The following is a 13808-nucleotide window of genomic DNA, read 5'->3' on the forward strand; positions in this document are numbered from 1 at the left end:
TGACATGTGTGCCTGATTAATATTACATGTATGTTTAATTTTCCTGTGCACTGGAGTGTGGTTCCTGTTAAAATGTTGAGGAGGATCATCAGATTGATCCGTCCCACATTCAGAGCAGGATGAATACATTGTCCTCACTGTTAATTCCAAGCACAGAATAAGACATACTCTTTGCAACCTCATGTGAGTGCTGCAAATGCCAAGCAATTGTTCAGGATCCATTTTGAGACCACAATGGATTAGCGTGTTTGGTTCCCTGTTGTGGTCAGTGTGCTACTAGGACAGTTAGAGGCAGGCCGACATGTGTTGGGCATTGATAATGACTGTTGAATCACAACGGACCCACTGGAGTGCCGGGTAAAATAAAAGCGTACAACCATATCAGTCCCAAGCATGGCGGCAATCGCCCACAACAAAGAACACTGTCTTGCATGCCGAGCTAAGCTGATGGGTTTTATATTCTAATAATAAGGACAGGGAGGAATACCAGCAGCATGGGATCTGCAGCTACCATGTACTCGCTTATAGTGATATTATAGGCTGCAGGATTCCTAATTTCTCCATGATCCTCAGTGAAAAGGAAGACTGCTTCCATAAAGCCACTGACTTAAAGATGCATTCAACAACAGTGGGCAATTCAAGTTTAATTCCTTTAAGCCGACTGTTTGGCAACATGTAGAATGTTCCCATCAATAAGTTGTTGATTTTCAATGGACTCTCAGTATTTAATGAGGGAGAAGTGTGCAACATCTTGTTTTGTTTACCAGTCCTTTTCTATCTGCCTGGTCAATAGGTTCAATTTGATTCAGACTGTGGGTGGGAAAAATAAATTGGAATTGTAATGGGGGTCATGTTGGACAAGATTCAGTTTGTTTTGGTGCTTATCACTTTCAACGAGCTAATGTGGCCGTGCCGTCGACTGGTTTCTGACACAACGCAAGAATCAGAGTCCTGAATTAAAGTTCTTTAATTATATTTCAGAAAAAAACTGCATTTGATGATACTGGCATGCATCTGAGTATATGTCTGAAGTCGAATAAGAGGAGTGTAATTCTCTTATCTTTATTATAAAGCCTTTAGTCTTGGACTTCACTGAGGGTCAGTAGAGACAATATGAAGAACACATTTACTGAATTTGGCATGTTCGCACAAGTCCAGTTGGTGATTTAAGGTTTTGTTTTTTTTTTATCACCACTTTAAAACAATATCAATCTTCAGATGTTGTTGCATGGAACAAGAAATTTCTGGTATGAGTTTTAATCCAAGGACTGACTTAGTGTTACAAATACATAAAAAATTAAATGTATTAAAGAGTGACTGGACTCAATCTAATTATTCTGCTTGCACTGCCAGCTGGTGGCGACAGCATGCTTTTTCCTCACCCTGTGCAGCAGTGATGTAGCATGGCAGAACCACATCAATGCTGGATGTTGTCAGAAGTGGAGTAGGCGACACCCAGCTGTGATGTCCGGAGCGGTGTCAATATGCTCTAGTTTTTATCATATGGTTGGACAGTGTCTAGAACATCCTAGCCCCACACCTGTTTCGGCATCTGAATTGTGGGACAATTAGAATTATTTTGCAAAACCGACAATCATGCTCACCTGGTGCAGCGATTAGCTAGGTGAATGATGGAGGTGATGGCAGGGTTTATACTTCTGTCTCAAGCTTATGTTTTCATTCTAAAGGTTAACTCTGCAGGGTTTTCCTATGTATCGACTCATGCAAAAGTAATACCTGTCAATTATCACTTTCAACCCACTAGAAATGTGTGGCAGTGTGTTTATCTGCAGAGACTTTCCCCCTCTGTCTTTATTTTCTTCATATCTTGTCTATGCTCAGGACATTTCTGGCCACAGCGCAGATGAGGTTAAGATTTTCTGAAAAGGTAGCAACCATGTGCCAGACCATACGCAGCATGCATCCAAGAGAAAGCTACAAAAATTGTGGACCCAGGGCTTTAAAAAAAAAAAAAAACAAAAGCAAATATAGCGAGGCAGAACGCCAAGCAGATAAAGCTTGGGTTCGCCTTCACTTACACTGGCAATACTTTTACAAACAATAACCAACGACTGACCCTTTGCTAAGCCCCTTTGTGACGATCCGTCAAGTTGTCGGAGCAAGCCGGAGCTTGCACAGTAACTAACAGTATTCCCTGAAGAAATATTATTTAATTTTGGGGAAAATGAAAAAGCTATTTCACAGAGATGCACACAGAAAAGTCTATAATATGTGTTTGAAGGATATCAAACTCTCTCTGCAGCCAAAAAAAGTTAAGAGGATAAAGTTAGAAGCTAAAGCCTTGCGTACAGATCACAGTGTTAAAGTAAACCACCAATTGAGACAGAAGACAACGGAAATATGAGGTAACTTTGCTGATATTCAACCAGCTGCGTGTCGCAGTTTGCACAGATGATCAGTTAAGCCCCCCCTGTGTTTTCTTTATTTTACAGTAAGATTCTGACATCATATTATATACAAAAAAGAGACCACATATCAAATGTTAGACACTTTAAAACAAAATCCGGGAGTAATATGTCATTACTTACATTATTTCACGTACTGTTTGTTTATAAAGTACACTAAGTATCCTTTTTATGTTGTCTTGAAACTGGCTGTGGTATTTATTTTAATGATGTGAATTTAGAAAGTTCTGTTCTGTAATGTTTCTGTAACTTAACACAATAGTTGTCCTTGGTGAAGGCAGTAATGGATGTCCTAAACTGGCCTGTCTTGTCAGATACTTACTATCACTATTGATGTACGCTACTTAGCTTTGAAATGCTGTGGTTTGTTTTTATTTAAGACATTCGGAAAAAGTGTAGAAGACTATATTGTAATCTTTTCTCTAAAGGAAGCCTTGAGAGATGAGAGACTGCAGTGCATCTGAAAAATGTTTACGCACATTGAACAATGGAGGGCTAATCTGACAGCTCTGTTTTTAACAACTGGCATTTTTCTTTGGATTTTCTTAGCAGCTAATGGTTAAATGATTGGAGAGTACTCAATGTGCTCTTATCCCCTTTTGAACAAACATTGTGAAAGCTAATCTGCATTTTTCACCGCACCTCTGGGTATGGCCGTTTAGAAAGGATAATACAACTTTTGCGTCCCTGGGTGGTCAGTTGACACAATGTATGAACTAGTTTTGTCGAGATTTCTGAAATCTTTTTCCCTTGCGACTCTAAGCCCAGTGAGTTTTCTCCCTTTCAAAATCTAGTGTGGAGTTCCTCTTAAAGGCTGTAAAAGATTCACACTTAAACTAAAGAAATGAAGAAGTTTGAGAGGGCTCCACAAAGTTTACTTCACCTCCAATTAAAAGTCCATCCATATACTCCCAAAACTGACAGTGTTGGATAAATTCCAGATCGTATCTCTCCAGAATAATCTTGAGAAAATAGCCCTGTCTGAGCCGAGCTCTGATTGTCATCCTTTGGAAAGAGCACATGTTGTTTCCTGGAACAAGCTCAACGCCCTGACCTCTCTTTCCTTTCTCTTTCTATTGTTCGCTGCAATTTCCCTAGTTTAGCTCTGACAGGCTGATACAATGAATTGGAGACTCCACAAAAGAGACTTTTACGCTACATTAGGCAAGGGTCCCACGTGCTTCTCTGACACAAAAATACAATTTATTGAGACGGAGCCGTTCATCTTGGCAGAATCTCTGCCGATATGATGGGCTCTCTGCAATAAGCCTTTTTTTCCCCCCTCTCTCCCTCCTCGCTCTAACTGCTCTGTTGAAGATGACGTTAACGTTAACAGTTATTCTTTGAGCAAGCATATGGTCTCATCAGACACATTCAAGGTAGAGCATGATATTCAAAGTGGGTAGTTATGCAGAATTAATGCCTTCTTACAAATTACCTGTGGTATTACGTTACTATAAACGTAACAACCAAAGGAAGACTTTTTGAACACATACCTGCAGTCATAAGCTTGCATTAGGCTGTTGAATGCATTGAACCTCATGCAGAAACATTCTCTTTAATTTCTATTATGTTTTCTCTTAATTTTCTGGTAAGAGAACAAAGTAAGAGAAGACAACTCCAGATGCACTAAATGTTTTTAACCATCCAAATCATTAGTCATCTATAAAACCCTGTAAACCTCTACACCCCTTTCCTACCAAAATTAGTGCATGCATGCAGGCCTTTCATCACAGGTAAACTGGCTAAATATAGGCGATTGACTTCATTTCCACTGCCAGTGAACACACCTCTGCAGCACACAAGTCTGCCTTTCCGCCAGCTTTTGTTCGTGTGCATGTTTGGGTTGTTTTGTTAGTGTGTCCGTGCGATGTCACGGTCAGACAAGAGAAAGGAAAACAGCAGGAACAGAGCACTTTGAAAACTTTTCAGTGGTTTCTTCTCTTTATAGATCTCTTACTTATTCAGTCTCTCTTTCAAACTCGGTGTAGATGTGTTTGGATCAGTGTTTTAGCTCTGCTTAGGAGGAGACGGACGGTAATTAGTGACAGCAGGTCATTGCATCTTGCCAGTTAAGGAGATGAAATTACCACGTCGCCTAGGTGTTGTATTCCCATCAAAGCTGATGCTGATCATACACATTCTCATTGCATTAAAAAGCCAGATGTTATGGATGTTAACACATTTTTTGGGCAGTGGGAATGAGGCTCTAGGCTCTCCTAAACACTATATAAGGGTTGGTTTTGTGCCATAAGACGCCGGCACATGCCTATGACTGGAGAGATGCCACCAAAAAAAGGCCTTAAGAAATTTAACTCCTGCTAGCTAGCTAACATTGAAAGCAGTGAAAATTGACAAAGGTCTACTGTTAAATAATGTAAACGTGATTTTCCTGAGTGTTAGTACTGGTGTTACAGGAAAATAAAAAAAATCAATTACAAAACATTTACTGTGTCAGCAGCAGGAAGTATTTTTACTTAGTCCAAGCCTTAGTTAAAGTACTAATACCACACTGTAAAAATACTCTGTTACCAGTAAAAGCCCACTTTTAGAAATGTTACTGTATGTAAGTATAATCAACCAGTCCTCATACATGTAAATCTGGACCTATGACATGTTTTTTACATGAGATGGAAATACTAGAGTAATAAAAAAGTTTGTCAGATTTGTACTTCATTACACTGCTCGAGTAAATGTATAGTTAAACCGTAGCACTGGTCAGCAGAGGGACGCACAGTAATTGAAATTATAGTAACTGATATCAATGCAAAGTATAGTAGTACTTCTGAAGCCCTGAAATTTAATAATCCAGTCTTTATATTTACTCTTAAGCATTATATAAATTTGATAAATTGATACTCATGCATTTTTTCAAATCTTCCTCAAATGTAAGACTTCTTTTCTTTGCGTTGGACAAAAATTTGATAAGATAATCCTTTATTCATCCCACAGTGAGGAAATTCACATTGTTACAGAAGCTATGAGATACAGTATAAGCAGCAAAATAACAATACAATTGTAAAAAAAAAAAAAAAACAATTTAAAAATATTAAAATGTTAGATAATCCAGATACTTAACGGACAGACACACACAAAAAAGAAAATACTGAAAACACCTGGGAAGTACTAAAAGAGGAAAAAAGCTCAAAAGTGAGCAGGAGCTGCTGTAACAGACTGCCCCTAACGCAGCGCCATTTAGTTGTGGTGTGTGAAAATCAAAAGTTTTTGTCTTATGCCTTAAAACTTTCTCTTACCTAAGAGGAAGAGCAAAAAATAAGAAAACACTGGTGAATCCTAAAAATCAGTTGGTACTAACAAAATAAGAATAAATTTTGTATAAAAACAAAAATAATAGAAAATTTGTTTGTATATAGTTTCTCGTATGAGGCACACAGTCTCATCCTGGTTTACCGGATCTATCGGTGTGATAACTGTCAAGCTTTGTGGAGCAGCTGATTAATCACAGTTGTAGAAGTGACCCGAACACCACTGGTGGGCTTCCAGGTCATTACATCAATGAATCAATTCGCTGTGTGCTCACACATGAAATAAGACCTAATGAGAAGTCCCTCAACCTCAATCACGGGGCAACAAAAGAAATCACTACTGTCATTTTGATGCTGTTTTCTCCTTAATACCGAGTAGGTCGTAGGTGGACAAATCGTATTTTTCTTCTTCTTCCCCCGTGACTTTTCTCCTAACGTGCTCATTATCTCTGCCGGAGCTATTTTCAAATCGGTCTCTGTCAAAGAGATTTAATTAATTGAGAGTGAAGTTGCCTGCTTTACAAACTTCTCATTTTCTCTCACCAACCTCTTGTACTGTGCAATCAACAGATCCCCATCTCACAGCTTGTGTCACCTACATTTGGGGGTAAGTGTTGTGTGCTCTGCGGACAGTGATGAGCTCCAACCCCTCCCAACCCCCCAATGCAATCTGTACATAAAATTGTAGGCCTCAATCTTTTTCCGGGAGCAGGGGTGTAATGTTTATTTACCTGTTTTGATTGAAGCCGTTTGGAGGGATATTTGAGGAAGTTCACTGGTGTATTTTTGTTCACCCAGTGACGTCTTTGATATTGATGGGCAGGTGTGTTTAGGGTAATAAGTAGCTGGAGAAAGAATGCGCTGACAGAACCCATTACCTCTGCTGGAGAATACTTCACATATCCACTCAAATCAGAAACACGAGGGCATGAACAGGCAAATGCTCATTGGACTCAGTACAGCTGCGGGATAATGGAACATTATCAGGGCGCTATATGTCTTTCAAATGGGTCTGTGACATTGTTATTTTTATGCTATTTGCAGAAGAAAGCTGTCAATCAGGGGAGAACAAGATGGCGCTGTTTAACTTCAGGCTGTTGTTTCTAGACTGAACGGGATCATTATTCAAAATTGATGATCCATATGTCGTAACTAAATTAAAGACTAGTGAGCCAAGTTCGGCAGGGCTGCAGACTGAGCCTGTGGGGAATGGTGCTCGTTATAATAATTTGGCCCATGACTTTCTCTTTGAAAATGGTGGTGGACCCTGTTTACTCTCAGCTTTCAAAACATACAGATGAGTGATAAATTCAAGGAAAAACCTGAATAAGCTCAGGTTTAAGACCTCTTTTTCTGGGATGCATGTGGGCAAACATGCACTGGGATCATTCCAAGGTGCCAAGGTGTTAGTGTCACTGTTTCTTTTATACTACTACAGATTAAAACTATTGTTTTTGCTTTTTCCATTTCTAAACATCTAGGGCTGCACAGTTAATTGAAAAAAAGAATCACAGTATTGATTCATACGTCTGTGTGATTTCATTTCTAAATGACGACGATTCACATGCTCCTATTCCTCTATGCATTCATGTCATGCATTCACATTTTGACGTAGTTGCTGCAGAGCAATCCCGTTGCTATCAAGTGTTTCATCTGCAAATGGGATCCCCCATCCCGTGAAAGAAGCTAAATATTTATGTCATTAGCTGTTTTATGTACAGTCTTTTCTTTTTCGCTCAGTGTGAGAGACTTAACCGTGTTTTGCTGCTGCATGCGTGCTTCACCAGTGCGCAAGGTAGTGTGACTGATAGCAGTGCAGCCAATGTGTTTTTGACACAGATGCTTGAGTTAACCTCTCGTTAACTGCGATAAAATTGTCCAAACAAGTGTAATTTATAACTGTAATCCACCTAAAACCAAAGATAGACATATCGACCCCAAACAAGTTGTGCAGAAACTAACAGGCATGTAAGTATGATTATACTACACGCCAAATGAATTTCCCTGTTGGTATCGGTATTACTTTAAAGGTACTGGTATCGTAATTTTTGGATGGATATCTGCTCAGACCTGCAGAATCATTGTCATGTATCTCAGGAGACCTGTAATCACAGCCTTTGAGGGAAAAATCACTGCAGTTATTCTGATCACAATTATCCTATGATGAAATATTTCCATCTGAAAAATTTCTATCCTGTCACTTGTCTCTTTTAGGATGGCATAGTCCTCCAGAAGGCACAAAGGTCCCTGTCCCTGAACACGCTATTATCAAAATACCAAATTAGGGAATATGTTTTGGAAGAATGGTGTTTCATCACTCCAATAGAGTTCAGAAACTTGGTGAATCATTGCCCAGGAGCATTGAAGCTGTTCAGATGGCTGACAAAGATGCTTTCTGTTGTTTTTTTTCTTTAATTTGTTATCAATCTGTACTTCCTCCCCGCTGAAAGTCAATCAGACTGTGCTAGATTTTCTCCTAAACAAGCATGGCATCTCCAGTGGTGACACATTTGATCACGTCCATGTTCTCATCCCGGGACGTTAAATAATGAAACTCATTTTCATCAGTGGTCAGCTCCAATATCTTTGAAGTAAGGCAGCTCCTAAACATCAACGCCACATTCTGTAGAGCGACTGAGGCAGCTAGGTCAGCTAATTAATTTGTGAGATCAAAAGGCAAGTTGCCACAATTTTGAAAAAAAAACATTTGCACCCATGAACATGGCAGAGGCTTAATGTTCAGAGCACACACATCAGATTATCGTAGACAAACTTTTCTCTCTGCATAATTGACTCCTGCTGACCTTTCCTCTTTGTCGCTCTCTGTCGCTGATCCTTTTCTTTGTTTTCTTTGGAAAAAAATACCCTTTTTAAAAGTTGGCAGTTTAGCTATGAAATGTGACAAGCAAATCATTACATAAACAAAACAATAGAAAAAAATACTAATATTCAAAGTTACCAAAGAAAACCTGGTTTGCATGTTAATGAATAGCGGGAAGAACATATTAGAGTAATGCATGTGTACTGCAAATGGAATCTCTTTTTGGGTGGATTTTTCTGTTTAAGTCTATTTACTGGAACTGAAAAGGGACATTCTGTGAGGTTAGAAAACACATGGCCAAATAAACAAGCACAAATGTTAGCACTAAACACAGCTCTCCTGATGAGATCTAACCCACTATCAATCTAAACCAGAGCTTAAAGCAAAAATAGGAACTCCTGAAAAGGTTATTTCAGTCCCCAGATTGTTAACGTTTCAAAGGGTAATTCTAGGCCCCGCTGTTTTTCTGTGTTTCAGTGAAATTCGATGAGTTCTGATGTGGTTTCTGATCAGTGGTGTTTCGAGGAGGAAACTCCCTTGGTGGTTCTTGGCCTCCTCTGAGACTTGGAATGAAGCTCCTACAAAAAATTCCAGCACCACAATTACAAGGCAGACATGCAGCAGGTCAAAGAAAGGACAGAAGTGACTGTCATATCCGAAACATGAATCACAGTCTCATCGCCATAGACACTGAAGGAGGGAGGAAAAATAAATCACAATTACAAAGTCTGCTGCACCCAGCAAGCTGTCTCTTTTGGATTTAAAAAGTCTGACATCACCAATTTATTTTCAAGTTTTCAAAGTTTTCAAAGATAAGTGTCAACAAACAAGAGTCCCAAAGAGGCAAAACAATGCTGGAATTGCAGGAACATTAGTTTGGAAACTGCAAAATGTGACAAGGAACACTGGCTTCAGAATCATCTGCCAAACACTGACAAACTGCGTCAGCACAGAGGAGCATTGGTCACCAGTTGAAGCTCTGACACAGACTAACACTTACCAGAACAGATCAGAAACAACACAAAAAAAACTAGAGCTGAATCATAATCTCATCTAAAGCTGTTTTCTAAAGCCTGGCACATATGGCCGAGTTGCCTTTTGAAAACTAATTATTTTCGTGTGTCAGAGACAAAGACATAACCTTGTCTCAGAAGCATAAAACATGAACTCCTTTGCAGTGAAAAAAACATTACATGCCCCAAAGATTCATTTTTACTATTTTGCCTATATGTGGACATGGAAAGCCAAAGCATGCCAACAGCTCACAAAGTCTGTTACCAGCTGTTAAACATGGTGGTGTATCTGCGGTGATATAAGCAGCCATGGGAAACATTAGATGTGATGATTGCTTTGCAAGGTCATATAACCGCCAAGGAATATGATGCCATTTAACTGAAGCACCCTGTGGTGCAAAAACTGTTCTCTTATGACGTTCCTGTATTCCAAGAAGGTAGCGCATCAGTACACACAGTAAAATTAACTCAGAGGTAGTTTCATAAACACAGGAATGACGTCAAATGCCTTATAGTCCCTCCACAATGATGAGATCTGACTTTTATTGAAAGTAGGTTTTTTACTCTCCGATACTCTGAGAAATCTAAGCATGAAAGTTCACTCTTGATCTTGAAATTGTATTTTGGCCAAACAAAACTAACTCAAGGTCACCTTAGTAGCTTTTTCCAAAGACTTCAATCATTTCACAAAAGGCTAGTAAGTGGACCTGGAGTCAAGATTGTTTATCAGACTTTTATTTCCAGGGTCAAGATCAAGAAGTTATGGCTGAAATAACAGCTCCATAGTCTGCATGTCAACACATCCATCTCCAAAACAACTGAGCAATCACTGTTCGCCCATGGTTTGGTGAGACGGTTGAAAGATCCATGAGGATAAATGCAACCAATCCAATATGCAACTAATTTGCAATTTGCCCTAATCAATGTTGGCACTGCATGTTTCTGCAAAGTAGGGATATGTTACATTTGTATGTTATTATGTTGAAACTTAAGGGCTTTTCAGTAACTGGTAAATGTGTGGTTATGTTTAGGCACAAAAACTACTTTGTTATTGTTAGGACAGGATCACGTTTTGGCTTAAAATACCTGCTTTTGATGGCACAATTGCCACAGGAAATGCCCCTGATGTCTTCCTAAAAATCACACAATTGTGATGTCACAATTGCAGCTGGAAATTCTGCCGATCTGGCAAAAACCAGCTGCTTTTTGTGGCCCAAACTTTGCTGAAAAGGCTGCCCTTTTGATAAATACGTGCCTTTGATGGCACAATTGCCACAGATGTGCCACTGATGTCTTCCCGCTTTGAGTGGCACAATTGTGGCTGGAAATACCACCTACGTCTCACTAAAAGACACACGGTTTTGATGGCAAAATTGCTGCTTGAAATGCCACTGATGTCTTGCTAAAATTCAGTATCTTTTCACGGCCTAATTGCTGATAATTCCACTGATACCAATTGGCAGAAATGGCACCGATGTCTACCTTTAAAATTACCAGCTTTGGGTGGCAGAAATACTACAATAGTGACTAGGCTGCATTGATATTGACAGTTATACAATCCACATTATATTTCTATAAAATTTATTGTGAATTTGAACAAGTCTGGGGGCAAATCACTGACTGGCGTCTTTGCATAATAAAAGGACTCCCAGAACACCGCCTGCAACCAAAGTGATTTTACTGGAGTAAGGGCCATTTTGTGGCTCACAGCTGGAGCACCACAGAGCCGCTTACTAATTAATTTTCAAAGGACCAACTTAAAACCGTTTCACTTGATGGGATGGAGGCAATTGTCTCCATCTGTAGATACTGTAAAAACTCACATAGGGTACCAAGCTGTGATGTACCACAACCCAGGCCTTTATGTGAGAACGCTTTTCATAAGGTGCTTGCCTTTCTTTCTGATTTACTTTTTTTAATGCGGATATTTAGACATATTTTATGAAGATGCAACCATGTTTTCTGATCTGCTCCTGTTTCTTTGTGAATTTGTTTTTGCTGTTACTGCAACAATACACTTTCAAAGCCTTTAAATGACTGTGTGGGATCCCCTCCCGTCCTTGGAAGGGTTATATAAAGTGAAATTCTCATCTGTAGAAGTGTCAGGCTTCATTAACTGCAATTAATATGAACAAAGAAACTTGAAGCAAGAGAAAGTTAATAATGCTGAATATACCATGCAAGCCATTATAAAACAAAAACACTGAACTCATTTCTCCCTTTTTTTATGTGGGACTTTCCTTTGTTTGTTTGAACATACCAAGTCTCGTCTATCATTGATAATTAGATTTCTGCTATTGAATTTCCTGCCTAAATTACTTGAAATAACAATTTACATATAGTTTTTGAATAGCATGTTTCCTATACCTTGAATTTGATTCCCCATATTCACTTTCTCTGTTAACATGGCTGTATGCTTTTACTTGCTCGCTCTCTCTCTGTTTCAACCGGATTCATGCGAGTCTTTGAAAGGGTTAAATCTGAATTTTTCCAGTGCATTAGGCCAAATTACCTCATCTCAAATGCAAAATTAGCATATAGATTTCCAGGCTGAATTGCTGGTAGTGCATCATATTCATCATCATCAAAACCGGAGAGTCGTGAATTTAGGTGTCTAATCAGCAGGAACAACAAACAAGAAATACTCCTCAACAAATAGCAGAATTTGTCTCCAATCAGACAGTTAACAGAGCTTCTAATTCACTTTGCATGCTCATCACATCTTGATGATCCACGCAGGGAGCTTGGAGTGCTCCCATAATATGAAGTATGTGGAACTGCACTCGAATGTTGGGTCTAATTTGTGGGTGAAGGCTGGGGCAGAGCGATGGAGACCTTTGCCGTGGTGGCGGAGGTGGTAGAGGGGGGTGATGATAGAAGTGGAGCTGAACTGAGTGCAAACAAAACTCTCCAGACCGAGATAGAAATGACAGAATAGAGGGGTGGACAGGTGGATGGGTGGAGGGACAGAGGGCTACATTCGCACAGTATTGATTTTTCCTTTGGGTTCTAAAGAACAGGAGCTTGTCACTGTGGCCGATGAATAGAGCCCCTTTGTATTGCTTTCTACATGCTTGCTCTTACAATGAAGATACCACAAAGCTTTTTTCTTCTTCAATCTCTTGCCTTTTGTCAATAACGCAATCGCTCATCAACTTGGAAAGAAAAGACTACAACATAATTATGTCTGGGAGCAATACGTGACCTTGGCAAAACTGTTTCGGCAAATAGCTAGAGACGGAGCGTCTAAATTCAACTTAACTTTTTTTTAAATCTGTTGAGTTGGAATCAAGTTTTTAATAGGTCCCTAAATGTGTCTTACACAACATCTGTGGAGAAAAGAAACCCCCCTCATTGAGCAGTCTATCTGCTTAAGACAGAGAAATGGATAAAGAGGTTCCTTTGAAAGTGGACACAGAGGACCGGTGTGGTAACTGTTGTGATGTCTTATGGTGTTCTGTTGCACACAGCCATCATCCGTAGGGTCAACAGCTGCTAAATGTTTAGCGGGCCAAACCCCAACTGAGCACCGTTGGCTTGCAGATGCTGTTGAGGAAACTTAAAATTCACACCTCGTAAAGTGAGGAGGCAGATGTTTGCATATTAATAGAGATGGGATGTGCAGGGTGTCTGGTACGGGGAGGCATTACAGCTGCTCCAATACAGTATACAGTGTACAGTATATGCCACAGATGGATGTGCTCTCGTTTCATCTCTGGTGCATTTTTGATCTGGATGCCTTACGTGCCAGATGTAAAGACATGTTCCAATATCTGCACTGCAGTGGTTATACATTTTATTTTGTTTACATTTACTTAAGTACAGAATTTACAGTAACTTTTCCTTTCATTTACAGACAGGATTTATATACTTCTATAATGTCAGCCTCCCACACAGTGTTGAGCATTAGTCAGGAAAACAAAATAAGTCTGTTTCTTTTGTATGTAGTCTCTGTTTACTAATTAAACCATCAGAAGTCTGTAAATATTGTATTCAGTGTCTATTAACTGATCTAAGCAAATTCAAGAAGCAACAAACCAATTATAAGAAAAAATGTACATTTCTGCAAACCATGGTAACATTTGCACATTATTAGGTAACAGATACACTGAAACTCAAGAACACTGTGATTAATTTGTGGCTAGGTTGAGACACAAAAATTACTTTGTGATGGTTAGGAAAAGATCAGATGTTCTGGCATTGAATACCCAGTTTGGTTGACACTCTCCTGGTAGGAAAAGCAGCAATGCGTCAGTAAAAAACAACTGCTTATTGTGCCATT

Source organism: Plectropomus leopardus, chromosome 12 (assembly GCF_008729295.1).
Source record: "Plectropomus leopardus isolate mb chromosome 12, YSFRI_Pleo_2.0, whole genome shotgun sequence".
In the NCBI taxonomy this organism is placed as follows: Eukaryota; Metazoa; Chordata; class Actinopteri; order Perciformes; family Serranidae; genus Plectropomus; species Plectropomus leopardus.